Source organism: Danio rerio, chromosome 4 (assembly GCF_049306965.1).
Source record: "Danio rerio strain Tuebingen ecotype United States chromosome 4, GRCz12tu, whole genome shotgun sequence".
Lineage (NCBI taxonomy): Eukaryota > Metazoa > Chordata > Actinopteri > Cypriniformes > Danionidae > Danio > Danio rerio.
Genome location: NC_133179.1, coordinates 65,294,767 through 65,306,983, shown reverse-complemented (window position 1 = coordinate 65,306,983; position 12,217 = coordinate 65,294,767). Strand labels below are relative to the sequence as shown.

Below are 12,217 nucleotides of genomic sequence, written 5' to 3'. Positions count from 1 at the left end.
ATTCTGTGCCATGTACGAGACATTGAATCAATGAAACCCACATGGAGGTTTGTTACTGTGAGGTTGGGTTAAGAGTTGGGGTAGGTTGGGAGGTTGATAAAACACAGCAGGAAACTGTGAGGTTGGTTTAAGGATTGGGGTAGGTTTGACATTCAAACATAACTGGTTGGACGCAGTGTCTTGTACCAGACATTAAATGAATGAAAACTCCAGGAGGTTTTTACAGCCCACTTGGGGCTGACCAGGTCGTTTGGAGCAGGCTCCGATTTCTATTTATACCTTTCTCAGTCAGGTAACTTCCTTTTCAGTAGTATGAGCGTCTGCACTGTGTGGCATATTTGCCGACGTATAACAGAGACTGAAACATTGCTCACACTTGTCTGAGGTGGTCATTTTGACTGCAATCTTGTTTTAGGTTGGCACTTTGTTTTTGAATATTGTATGCTTTTCGAATGCTTATCTGTGCTGCAGTAGAACGCCTTAGCCTCACAGCAAACATTTTGGTTTACAAGCTGTCACTGCTGTCTTCCCAGGAGAGTGGCTGTACTGGTTTCTTCTGGAAGTCCTGAGGGATGTACGGGACCAAGACATGAGAGCGGTTGGGGCAGCCTTTGAACCCAGGAGAGCACCCCACAGGCTCTGTGCTGGCGGCCCCAGAAACTCGATTCACTCCAGAGTAGAACCGAATAACTCCGGCAGGGGAAAACCGCGACCGCACTGCACTGAGAGCAACGCAAAAAAATCCTGAACGAGCCAGCCAGGAGTCGAACCTAGAATCTTCTGATCCGTAGTCAGACGCGTTATCCATTGCGCCACTGGCCCAGTCCGCATCAGCTGTGCTCATTAGCATGGTCCTTGGAAAGAGGACACGGCTCGGTGAACATGGAGTTCCTTAAAAGCATGCTTTGCTTTGTTGTCATGGCAAGTTGTGGTGTCGATAGGATGCTCTTACACCGAGCATGTGACAGTCCCTCCCAAGAAGAACTGTGACCCAGGCTCTGAGACTTTCTCTTCTCCGGGAGGAGGTTGCAAACGTTAGTTATTTTTGTCAGAGCAGCTGCAGCACACCTGGGTGGAGGCCCACAGCTAGACTTGAGGCCAACTTTTACGCACACCTTCCCTGGTGGTCTAGTGGTTAGGATTCGGCACTCTCACCGCCGCGGCCCGGGTTCGATTCCCGGTCAGGGAACTTCCTTTTCACCTCCATGCTGAACTTTGAGGACTCGTTAACTCACTTGGCGAAGGCAAGAAAGCGGCTCTGAGCGCAAAAGATGTCCTTCGAGCCGGAGTCGAACCAGCGACCTAAGGATTGCCATCATCCCACCTACAGTCCTCCGCTCTACCAACTGAGCTATCGAAGGCTTACGGGGCAGTTCCACAACCACATCCTATAAGGTAGCTGCAGACCGACCGCTGGCCAAAAAGGACAGAAGCAAAAGCACTCAAGCCTTCCCATACCGGGAGTCGAACCCGGGCCGCCTGGGTGAAAACCAGGAATCCTAACCGCTGACCATATGTGATCTGCCACTCTTGAAACCCAGTCTTGGCACAAACTCCAGTTCATTCTGATCGCTGGCACGTCCCTGCTCCGCTTGCACAAGTGCCACTCATACACTTACGCACTCTCTCATACACAGTTTCTTGGTTTCCGTAAACCGAGAACCTTCTGATCCGTAGTCATAAGCGCTAACCTTTGTGCCACCGTCACTCTGTTCAGCACCTTGTTAGCACTTTGCTTGAAGCAAGGACAAGGCTCTGTCAACCCGGAGTTCCTTCACCACACATTCTGCTTTGTTTTTATGGCAAGAGGTTGTGTGGATGGGATGCTCTTACAGGATTCCTGACAGTCCCTCCATAGAAGACCTGAGATCCAGGGTCGGAGACTCTCTCCTCTCCAAGAGTAGGTTAAAAGCAATGGTTTCTTTTGTGTCTGTGTGTCAGAGCCCTTAGGTGTTGCTGCAGCTCAGAGACCTACAAGTGGAGGAGATTACACTGCATGTTGGCTGGATAACCTCTAAGTGGTAGGCACTTATACCGCACGTAGGCTGGGTTTGCGATTGATGTAGCTGTAGTAGACATTCATAAAAATAAAAAAAATATATAAACTGCTTACTCTGAGGTTGTGTTTAGGGTTGGGGTAGGAGTAAAATTGAATAAAACACAGCAGGTTACCGTGTGGTTGGGCCTAGGGCTGGGGTAGGTGTGATTTTAATAAACTGCAATAGGTTGTATTCTGTGCCATGTACGAGACATTGAATCAATGAAACCCACATAGAGGTTTGTTACTGTGAGGTTGGGTTAAGAGTTGGGGTAGGTTGGGAGGTTGATAAAACACAGCAGGAAACTGTGAGGTTGGTTTAAGGATTGGGGTAGGTTTGACATTCAAACATAACTGGTTGGACGCAGTGTCTTGTACCAGACATTAAATGAATGAAAACTCCAGGAGGTTTTTACAGCCCACTTGGGGCTGACCAGGTCGTTTGGAGAAGGCTCCGATTTCTATTTATACCTTTCTCAGTCAGGTAACTTCCTTTTCAGTAGTATGAGCGTCTGCACTGTGTGGCATATTTGCCGACGTATAACAGAGACTGAAACATTGCTCACACTTGTCTGAGGTGGTCATTTTGACTGCAATCTTGTTTTAGGTTGGCACTTTGTTTTTGAATATTGTATGCTTTTCGAATGCGTATCTGTGCTGCAGTAGAACGCCTTAGCCTCACAGCAAACATTTTGGTTTACAAGCTGTCACTGCTGTCTTCCCAGGAGAGTGGCTGTACTGGTTTCTTCTGGAAGTCCTGAGGGATGTACGGGACCAAGACATGAGAGCGGTTGGGGCAGCCTTTGAACCCAGGTGAGCACCCCACAGGCTCTGTGCTGGCGGCCCCAGAAACTCGATTCACTTCAGAGTAGAACCGAACAACTCCGGCAGGGGAAAACCGCGACCGCACTGCACTGAGAGCAACGCAAAAAAATCCTGAACGAGCCAGCCAGGAGTCGAACCTAGAATCTTCTGATCCGTAGTCAGACGCGTTATCCATTGCGCCACTGGCCCAGTCCGCATCACCAGTGCTCATTAGCATGGTCCTTGGAAAGAGGACACGGCTCGGTGAACATGGAGTTCCTTAAAAGCATGCTTTGCTTTGCTGTCATGGCAAGTTGTGGTGTCGATAGGATGCTCTTACACCGAGCATGTGACAGTCCCTCCCAAGAAGAACTGTGACCCAGGCTCTGAGACTTTCTCTTCTCCGGGAGGAGGTTGCAAACGTTAGTTATTTTTGTCAGAGCAGCTGCAGCACACCTGGGTGGAGGCCCACAGCTAGACTTGAGGCCAACCTTTACGCACACCTTCCCTGGTGGTCTAGTGGTTAGGATTCGGCGCTCTCACCGCCGCGGCCCGGGTTCGATTCCCGGTCAGGGAACTTCCTTTTCACCTCCATGCTGAACTTTGAGGAGTGGTTAACTCACTTGGCGAAGGCAAGAAAGCGACTCTGAGCGCAAAAGATGTCCTTCGAGCCGGAGTCGAACCAGCGACCTAAGGATTGCCATCAGCCCACCTACAGTCCTCCGCTCTACCAACTGAGCTATCGAAGGCTTACCGCATACCGGGAGTCAAACCCGGGCCGCCTGGGTGAAAACCAGGAATCCTAACCGCTAGACCATATGGGATCTGCCACTCTTGAAACCCAGTCTTGGCACAAACTCCAGTTCATTCTGATCGCTGGCACGTCCCTGCTCCGCTTGCACAAGTGCCACTCATACACTTACGCACTCTCTTATACACATTTTCTTGGTTTCCGTAAACCGAGAACCTTCTGATCCGTAGTCATAAGCGCTAACCTTTGTGCCACCGTCACTCTGTTCAGCACCTTGTTAGCACTTTGCTTGAAGCAAGGACAAGGCTCTGTCAACCCGGAGTTCCTTCACCACACATTCTGCTTTGTTTTTATGGCAAGAGGTTGTGTGGATGGGATGCTCTTACAGGATTCCTGACAGTCCCTCCATAGAAGACCTGAGATCCAGGGTCGGAGACTCTCTCCTCTCCAAGAGTAGGTTAAAAGCAATGGTTTCTTTTGTGTCTGTGTGTCAGAGCCCTTAGGTGTTGCTGCAGCTCAGAGACCTACAAGTGGAGGAGATTACACTGCAAGTCGGCTGGATGACCTCTAAGTGGTAGGCACTTATACCGCATGTAGGCTGGGTTTGCGATTGATGTAGCTGTAGTAGACATTCATAAAAATAAAAAAATATATAAACTGCTTACTCTGAGGTTGTGTTTAGGGTTGGGGTAGGAGTAAAATTGAATAAAACACAGCAGGTTACCGAGTGGTTGGGCCTAGGGCTGGGGTAGGTGTGATTTTAATAAACTGCGATAGGTTGTATTCTGTGCCATGTACGAGACATTGAATCAATGAAACCCACATGGAGGTTTGTTACTGTGAGGTTGGGTTAAGAGTTGGGGTAGGTTGGGAGGTTGATAAAACACAGCAGGAAACTGTGAGGTTGGTTTAAGGATTGGGGTAGGTTTGACATTCAAACATAACTGGTTGGACGCAGTGTCTTGTACCAGACATTAAATGAATGAAAACTCCAGGAGGTTTTTACAGCCCACTTGGGGCTGACCAGGTCGTTTGGAGCAGGCTCCGATTTCTATTTATACCTTTCTCAGTCAGGTAACTTCCTTTTCAGTAGTATGAGCGTCTGCACTGTGTGGCATATTTGCCGACGTATAACAGAGACTGAAACATTGCTCACACTTGTCTGAGGTGGTCATTTTGACTGCAATCTTGTTTTAGGTTGGCACTTTGTTTTTGAATATTGTATGCTTTTCGAATGCTTATCTGTGCTGCAGTAGAACACCTTAGCCTCACAGCAAACATTTTGGTTTACAAGCTGTCACTGCTGTCTTCCCAGGAGAGTGGCTGTACTGGTTTCTTCTGGAAGTCCTGAGGGATGTACGGGACCAAGACATGAGAGCGGTTGGGGCAGCCTTTGAACCCAGGAGAGCACCCCACAGGCTCTGTGCTGGCGGCCCCAGAAACTCGATTCACTCCAGAGTAGAACCGAACAACTCCGGCAGGGGAAAACCGCGACCGCACTGCACTGAGAGCAACGCAAAAAAATCCTGAGCGAGCCAGCCAGGAGTCGAACCTAGAATCTTCTGATCCGTAGTCAGACGCGTTATCCATTGCGCCACTGGCCCAGTCCGCATCAGCAGTGCTCATTAGCATGGTCCTTGGAAAGAGGACACGGCTCGGTGAACATGGAGTTCCTTAAAAGCATGCTTTGCTTTGTTGTCATGGCAAGTTGTGGTGTCGATAGGATGCTCTTACACCGAGCATGTGACAGTCCCTCCCAAGAAGAACTGTGACCCAGGCTCTGAGACTTTCTCTTCTCCGGGAGGAGGTTGCAAACGTTAGTTATTTTTGTCAGAGCAGCTGCAGCACACCTGGGTGGAGGCCCACAGCTAGACTTGAGGCCAACTTTTACGCACACCTTCCCTGGTGGTCTAGTGGTTAGGATTCGGCGCTCTCACCGCCGCGGCCCGGGTTCGATTCCCGGTCAGGGAACTTCCTTTTCACCTCCATGCTGAACTTTGAGGAGTGGTTAACTCACTTGGCGAAGGCAAGAAAGCGGCTCTGAGCGCAAAAGATGTCCTTCGAGCCGGAGTCGAACCAGCGACCTAAGGATTGCCATCATCCCACCTACAGTCCTCCGCTCTACCAACTGAGCTATCGAAGGCTTACGGGGCAGTTCCACAACCACATCCTATAAGCTAGCTGCAGACCGACCGCTGGCCAAAAAGGACAGAAGCAAAAGCACTCAAGCCTTCCCATACCGGGAGTCGAACCCAGGCCGCCTGGGTGAAAACCAGGAATCCTAACCGCTAGACCATATGGGATCTGCCACTCTTGAAACCCAGTCTTGGCACAAACTCCAGTTCATTCTGATCGCTGGCACGTCCCTGCTCCGCTTGCACAAGTGCCACTCATACACTTACGCACTCTCTCATACACAGTTTCTTGGTTTCCGTAAACCGAGAACCTTCTGATCCGTAGTCATAAGCGCTAACCTTTGTGCCACCGTCACTCTGTTCAGCACCTTGTTAGCACATTGCTTGAAGCAAGGACAAGACTCTGTCAACCCGGAGTTCCTTCACCACACATTCTGCTTTGTTTTTATGGCAAGAGGTTGTGTGGATGGGATGCTCTTACAGGATTCCTGACAGTCCCTCCATAGAAGACCTGAGATCCAGGGTCGGAGACTCTCTCCTCTCCAAGAGTAGGTTAAAAGCAATGGTTTCTTTTGTGTCTGTGTGTCAGAGCCCTTAGGTGTTGCTGCAGCTCAGAGACCTACAAGTGGAGGAGATTACACAGCAAGTCGGCTGGATGACCTCTAAGTGGTAGGCACTTATACCGCTCGTAGGCTGGGTTTGCGATTGATGTAGCTGTAGTAGACATTCATAAAAATAAAAAAATATATAAACTGTTTACTCTGAGGTTGTGTTTAGGGTTGGGGTAGGAGTAAAACTGAATAAAACACAGCAGGTTACCGTGAGGTTGGGCCTAGGGCTGGGGTAGGTGTGATTTTAATAAACTGTGATAGGTTGTATTCTGTGCCATGTACGAGACATTGAATCAATGAAACCCACATGGAGGTTTGTTACTGTGAGGTTGGGTTAAGAGTTGGGGTAGGTTAGGAGGTTGATAAAACACAGCAGGACACTGTGAGGTTGGTTTAAGGATTGGGGTAGGTTTGACATTCAAACATAACTGGTTGGACGCAGTGTCTAGTACCAGACATTAAATGAATGAAAACTCCAGGAGGTTTTTACAGCCCACTTGGGGCTGACCAGGTCGTTTGGAGCAGGCTCCGATTTCTATTTATACCTTTCTCAGTCAGGTAACTTCCTTTTCAGTAGTATGGGCGTCTGCACTGTGTGGCATATTTGCCGACGTATAACAGAGACTGAAACATTGCTCACACTTGTCGGAGGTGGTCATTTTGACTGCAATCTTGTTTTAGGTTGGCACTTTGTTTTTGAATATTGTATGCTTTTCGAATGCCTATCTGTGCTGCAGTAGAACGCCTTAGCCTCACAGCAAACATTTTGGTCTACAAGCTGTCACTGCTGTCTTCCCAGGAGAGTGGGTGTACTGGTTTCTTCTGGAAGTCCTGAGGGATGTACGGGACCAAGATATGAGAGCAGTTGGGGCAGACTTTGATCCCAGGGGAGCACCCCACAGGCTCTGTGCTGGCAGCCCCAGAAACTTGATCCACTCCAAAGTAGAACCAAACAACTCTGGCAGGGGCAAACTGCAACTGCAGTGCACTGACTGAGAGCAATGCAATAAATCCTGATCGAGCCAGCCAAAACTCGAATCTAGAATCTTCTGATCAGTCAGACACGTTATCCATTGCGCCACTGGCACACACTGTTCAAGGAGTGCTCATTAGCATGCTGTTTGGAAAGAGGACATGGACCGGTAAACATGGAGTTCCTTCAACGCATGCTGTGCTTTGTTGTCATGGCAAGTTGTGGTGTCGATAGGATGCTTTTACACAGAGCATGTGACAGTCCCTCCATAGAAGAACTGTGAACCAGGCTCTGAGACTTTCTCTTCTCCAGGAGGAGGTTGCAAACGTTAGAGTTATTTTTGTCAGAGCAGCTGCAGCACACCTGGGTGGAGGCCCACAGCTAGGCTAGAGGGCAACCTTTAGCCAGGCCTTCCCTGGTGGTCTTGTGGTTAGGACTTAGTGCTCTTACCGCTGTGGCCTGGGTTCAATTCCTTGTCAGAGAGCTTCCTTTTCACCTCCATGGTAAACTTCGAGCAGTGTTGCTGATGATCTCTTCACGAAAGCAGCTCTGAATGCAAAAGATGTCCTTCGAGCCGCACTGTAAGACGTAATAAGACACACTCTGGCACAGACATCCAGTCTGCACGCTGGAATACACGCTATTATCTCATGGTTGAGACGCAGCTTCAAAAATTAGTTTCAAACCGGAAGTACAAATTTGCTTGAAATAACGCAAAAACAACCAATTTACACTTTTTAGTGAAATATTTGTGTCCAAATAGTGTTTTTAGCAGTGTGGGACACATATATGACTGTCAACAGCTAAATAAATGTGTTTTGGAGTTTCGTGACCCTTTAAGGTACAAATGGTAGAGAAAATACACACATGAAAATCTTACTTTGTTTTTCTTTTAACTAAGTATATTTTTATATGTTTTGTTGTTTTGTCTCAAATTATTTTATGTAGGACACAAATGCCTCAAATGCAGCTTTAACATCATTGGAATAAATTATATTTTAACATATTCAAATGGAAAAGCTAACATATTAAAAAGGAATAATTATTTACAAGGTTACTTTTATATCTGCATTTTTATAAACTAAAGCAGTTTTGTCCCAAACCTTTGAAAAATAGTCCATGTTGTCTTTATATTTTTAGATGCTTCATTTATTACTGATTTTACTTTATGCTTTCAAAATATGTAATTATGCATTTGAAGTGATATTGTGCTATTTTGCTACATAGTACAAGTGAACTAGTTTTGTTTTGTGTTAAAGCCACAATGGCCCTGCATAAAAGGGCTTTACTGGGACCTTATAGGCACATTTTGTGCCTGGACTCAACTTAGTATTAGTGGGACCTAACTTGTTAATTACTAAATGCCCACAGAGCATGCTCATAGGACATACTTCTGACCCAGATAGTATACCTATACTTCGCCCATTGTGGCTATATACACTACACTTTGTGCGGACTTGCTATGGGCCCACAGTGAACGTCTGTTTTGAGTGGGCCAGCCCACAGTTTGGGCTAGCGACATTGTATATGTTTTTGGTATAGACATGTTAGTTTGGAAATTTGTGCATTAAACATTCAAAACTATTGTATAATAGGCTAAGAGAGACAATAGAAAAGCATATCTTAATTAAGATATAAATTGGATCCAATTAAAATGTTGTAGAAATTATCCTAAAGGATTTTTATGTATTGTACTTTAAAACAATCCTATAGGAATGGTTGCAAAATATGATCATAATTCTAATTGAAATCCTTCAAAGAAATCCGATAGGACGCTTCTTTTTTGTCTGTATAATCGTACAAGTTATACTGATTTAGATCAGAAGTCCACAACATGTTCATTAACTGAAAACACAGCTGAATGTGCTACAATTAACATATAAACACCCTAGACAGCACAGCACATCACCACTGCTTTTTCTGTGACAGACATAGGTCTCATCTAGGATTTGAACCCAGGATCTCTCGCACCTTAAGTGAGAATCATAGCACGAGACCAACAAGCCCTGAAGAAGAGTCTTGTTGAAGGCATACAAGAGATACTTGATAGAAATTAGTGACATGGCCCAGTGGCCTAATGGATAAGGCACCAGCCTTCGAAGCTGGGGATTGTGGGTTCAAGTCCCACCTGGGTTGTCTTTGATGCAGTTCATTTGAAGTTGGCTGTGCAGCACAATCCAGTGTGACCTTCAAAAAGCTAGGTTCATACCCTTAGGTCAAAAAGACATGACAATGGAAAAATCGTCAGAGAAGCTGTTTTGTCATTAGGTGTACACACCAGATCGTCTGAAAGCAATAGGGATCCTGAAGTGCTGTTTTCTGAGTTACAAGAACTTCTTAAGCCAGACACTTGGGGACGTGCAAATTTGTTATCTTTGTTTGGATTCATCGGATCTCTTTCTGCTGCTAAATTAGACCAAAACAGTCATTATTTCATAAACAAATTGTAATATATTTTACATTTTTTATAAACACGTTTCACTCTCTTCTCTCCCGATGGCGAGTTATAAAGGTAAAGTTTTTTTTATATTCACACATTCGTTCATTTAGAAGTCTCTATATTGTTTACCATTTAATTTTGAATATTCGATCAGAATTAGCATGCAAGTATGACTTAAAAACAACATTAACACTGTTTATTTGACTGTGACCAATGTTGTACTTTGATAGTCATTGGCTGCTAATATGATTTCGCTATTTAGAGTTTGCAAATAACACTGTTATTATATTATACTACCAGAACTTTTAGCAAAGGTGAAACTTTTTATTTCTTTACGACAAAATAATTATGCCAGAAATGTTTCTGGATGAGGTATTTATGTGATTTATACATAATAGGGGTGTTCTGATTGGTCTTAAAGCATCACTAAATTGTGCAGGCATTACAGGTCAAACAATTTGTTACATTTATCAAAATAAACAATAAGGCTCTTAAAGCACTGCTTTGAGAAATGTAGAGTCGTCATATTTCAAATACCTCAAGTGAAACGAAGTCATTTGTTTTATTATTTTATCACTGACAGTGTCCTTGTCCTTGTGTAAAATTATTTCAGTTTAAGATCAAGTGTAAAATAAAATGTTGTATAGACAACAATGAGCAAATAGGACAATAGTGTACAATATGTAAATAAAACCCCAAATTTAAATCTTTTCATCATATACTTTAATTAAACATTTCAAAGCTTGGAAGTATTGTTTACAAATGGACAAAAAGTGTCTCTATGGCCTTTAAAGTATGTGGTAGTTGTGCCAGTACTATTGAAATTGAGTCAATGTCATGAAAGGAAAAATCGACCATACTTTGTTAATCCAAATTCCTATATGTAGCCTTGTGATGTAAGCAGTTAAACCATTTAAATAGTTTTATTCTTAAAAAGGGCCATAATGAAAATCAGAGTTTTTCTCAAAAGTAATTAACTAGTACTCAGAGTAGTTTTTTAAAAGAGTAATTGGTAAAATATTAGTATTATTTACTAAAACTTGAATTATTTTAGCAGTGTAATTGTAATATAACTTGACTACAAATATTCTGTTTTCTTTTCATCTGTGAGAGAACATCAATAAATAAAAATAAATAAAAAAATCACAAGCACATTTAGTGCAGGCTTATTATATTATTAATATATGATCAATTATTATTATTGTTCATAAACGTTTTTTATTTGTATAAATCGATAGATTGTTCCTATGCAGTATTTTTATAAATTGCTGAGAAGACATTGCAGGTGTTCAATACATTGAGTGTCAATTTTGGTTTATTATACTCTTAATTATAAATATATTATTAACTAATTATTATATCTTATTAACATTTTCTTTAATAAATCAATAGATGGTTCCTATGCAATGCTTTAATGGGTTGCTGAGAATACATTTCAGGTGTTCAATACGTTGCGTGCCAGTCTTGAAAATAAAAATAGGTGCTGGAAAAAGTGCTTAGAAAACCTTGATTTTTATTAGGCTGTGTCTGTATGAACTCTGTAGGTAAATCAGTGTCACATTTTTAATCGTTTGGTGTTAATTAAGATCTCTTGGTCGTCAGATCATGTGATGTATTTTGCTGAACTGTGCTCAAATGTTATAAATGTAAAAACACCACATTTTGAAGTGCAACTGCCGTATGTCAATTTAGTTTGTGTGTGCTGCGCTCAAAGACTTTAGAAAACGGTGGAAAGTCAAATCATCCAAATAAATTTTTATGATGGACAGAAGTTGCAGAGGCTGCAAACGTATAAAACATGAGGCCGTATTTAGTTTATATACACTATATACAACTGCAATTGACCAGCTTTTGGGGGTGGGGGCAGCTTGCAAAAGGTTGAGAACCCCTGGTCTATTAGGCTAGTTTAAATATTATTTTAAGATGTCACTATGCAGAGTGAGTGCATTTTCCCTCCTTCTCCTGGTTAAAAGATAAAGCTCTGGAAGTTGACAAAATCAAATAAACCCAACCTGGTTATGGCTATGTTAAATGATTTGACAATGCTTGATATAAACCGTCAAGTTTACTTTAGTTTGTGATCAACTCTGGAGCAAATGCAGCATAAAGTGTGACGTGCAGCAAACAGCCAATTACAAGACACACAAGTGCAGCAAACAGCCAATCACAAGACACACAAATGCGGCAAACAGCCAATCTCAAGACACATGAGAGTCAGTTTGACTCATTTCTCCAGAATCAGTGCAATTCACTTCTTTGTTGCAGTTTATAGAAATATCAAAATATAAAAATATAATGAATCTAAATACATTTACAATCCAGAAATACACACTTCTGATGCAGCACATGTTCAAGACGGCAATTTATAATATAATATCAGTGCAAATCATTCAACTTATGTTATAGATTTAGCTTCAAAAACAAGCTTTTTATATTAAAGCTAATTTATATGCTTATTTAAATGT

General features: G+C 43.4%; 2 protein-coding genes and 11 non-coding genes across 15 annotated transcripts in view; 6 read left to right on the top strand and 7 right to left on the bottom strand.

Moving 5' to 3' along the window:
• Positions 1-12,217, top strand: part of znf1069 (zinc finger protein 1069) — a 616,019-nt gene that overhangs the window by 60,112 nt on the left and 543,690 nt on the right. The window lies entirely within an intron of this gene.
• LOC110439389 (NACHT, LRR and PYD domains-containing protein 3) overlaps positions 1-12,217 on the top strand; it is a 440,964-nt gene that overhangs the window by 228,933 nt on the left and 199,814 nt on the right. The gene's annotated exons all lie outside the window — the stretch shown is intronic.
• On the bottom strand, positions 750-822 carry trnar-acg (transfer RNA arginine (anticodon ACG)). Its single transcript has one exon. It is a non-coding gene; the product is annotated as a tRNA-Arg (tRNA).
• trnae-cuc (transfer RNA glutamic acid (anticodon CUC)) lies at positions 1,118-1,189 on the top strand. Its single transcript has one exon. It is a non-coding gene; the product is annotated as a tRNA-Glu (tRNA).
• Positions 1,275-1,361, bottom strand: trnay-gua (transfer RNA tyrosine (anticodon GUA)). Its single transcript is given in 2 exon segments — positions 1,275-1,310; positions 1,325-1,361. It is a non-coding gene; the product is annotated as a tRNA-Tyr (tRNA).
• trnar-acg (transfer RNA arginine (anticodon ACG)) lies at positions 2,980-3,052 on the bottom strand. The gene has a single exon. It is a non-coding gene; the product is annotated as a tRNA-Arg (tRNA).
• trnae-cuc (transfer RNA glutamic acid (anticodon CUC)) lies at positions 3,348-3,419 on the top strand. The gene has a single exon. It is a non-coding gene; the product is annotated as a tRNA-Glu (tRNA).
• trnay-gua (transfer RNA tyrosine (anticodon GUA)) lies at positions 3,505-3,591 on the bottom strand. The gene is given in 2 exon segments: positions 3,505-3,540; positions 3,555-3,591. It is a non-coding gene; the product is annotated as a tRNA-Tyr (tRNA).
• trnar-acg (transfer RNA arginine (anticodon ACG)) lies at positions 5,125-5,197 on the bottom strand. Its single transcript has one exon. It is a non-coding gene; the product is annotated as a tRNA-Arg (tRNA).
• Positions 5,493-5,564, top strand: trnae-cuc (transfer RNA glutamic acid (anticodon CUC)). The gene has a single exon. It is a non-coding gene; the product is annotated as a tRNA-Glu (tRNA).
• Positions 5,650-5,736, bottom strand: trnay-gua (transfer RNA tyrosine (anticodon GUA)). The gene is given in 2 exon segments: positions 5,650-5,685; positions 5,700-5,736. It is a non-coding gene; the product is annotated as a tRNA-Tyr (tRNA).
• On the bottom strand, positions 5,825-5,896 carry trnae-uuc (transfer RNA glutamic acid (anticodon UUC)). Its single transcript has one exon. It is a non-coding gene; the product is annotated as a tRNA-Glu (tRNA).
• Positions 9,376-9,448, top strand: trnar-ucg (transfer RNA arginine (anticodon UCG)). The gene has a single exon. It is a non-coding gene; the product is annotated as a tRNA-Arg (tRNA).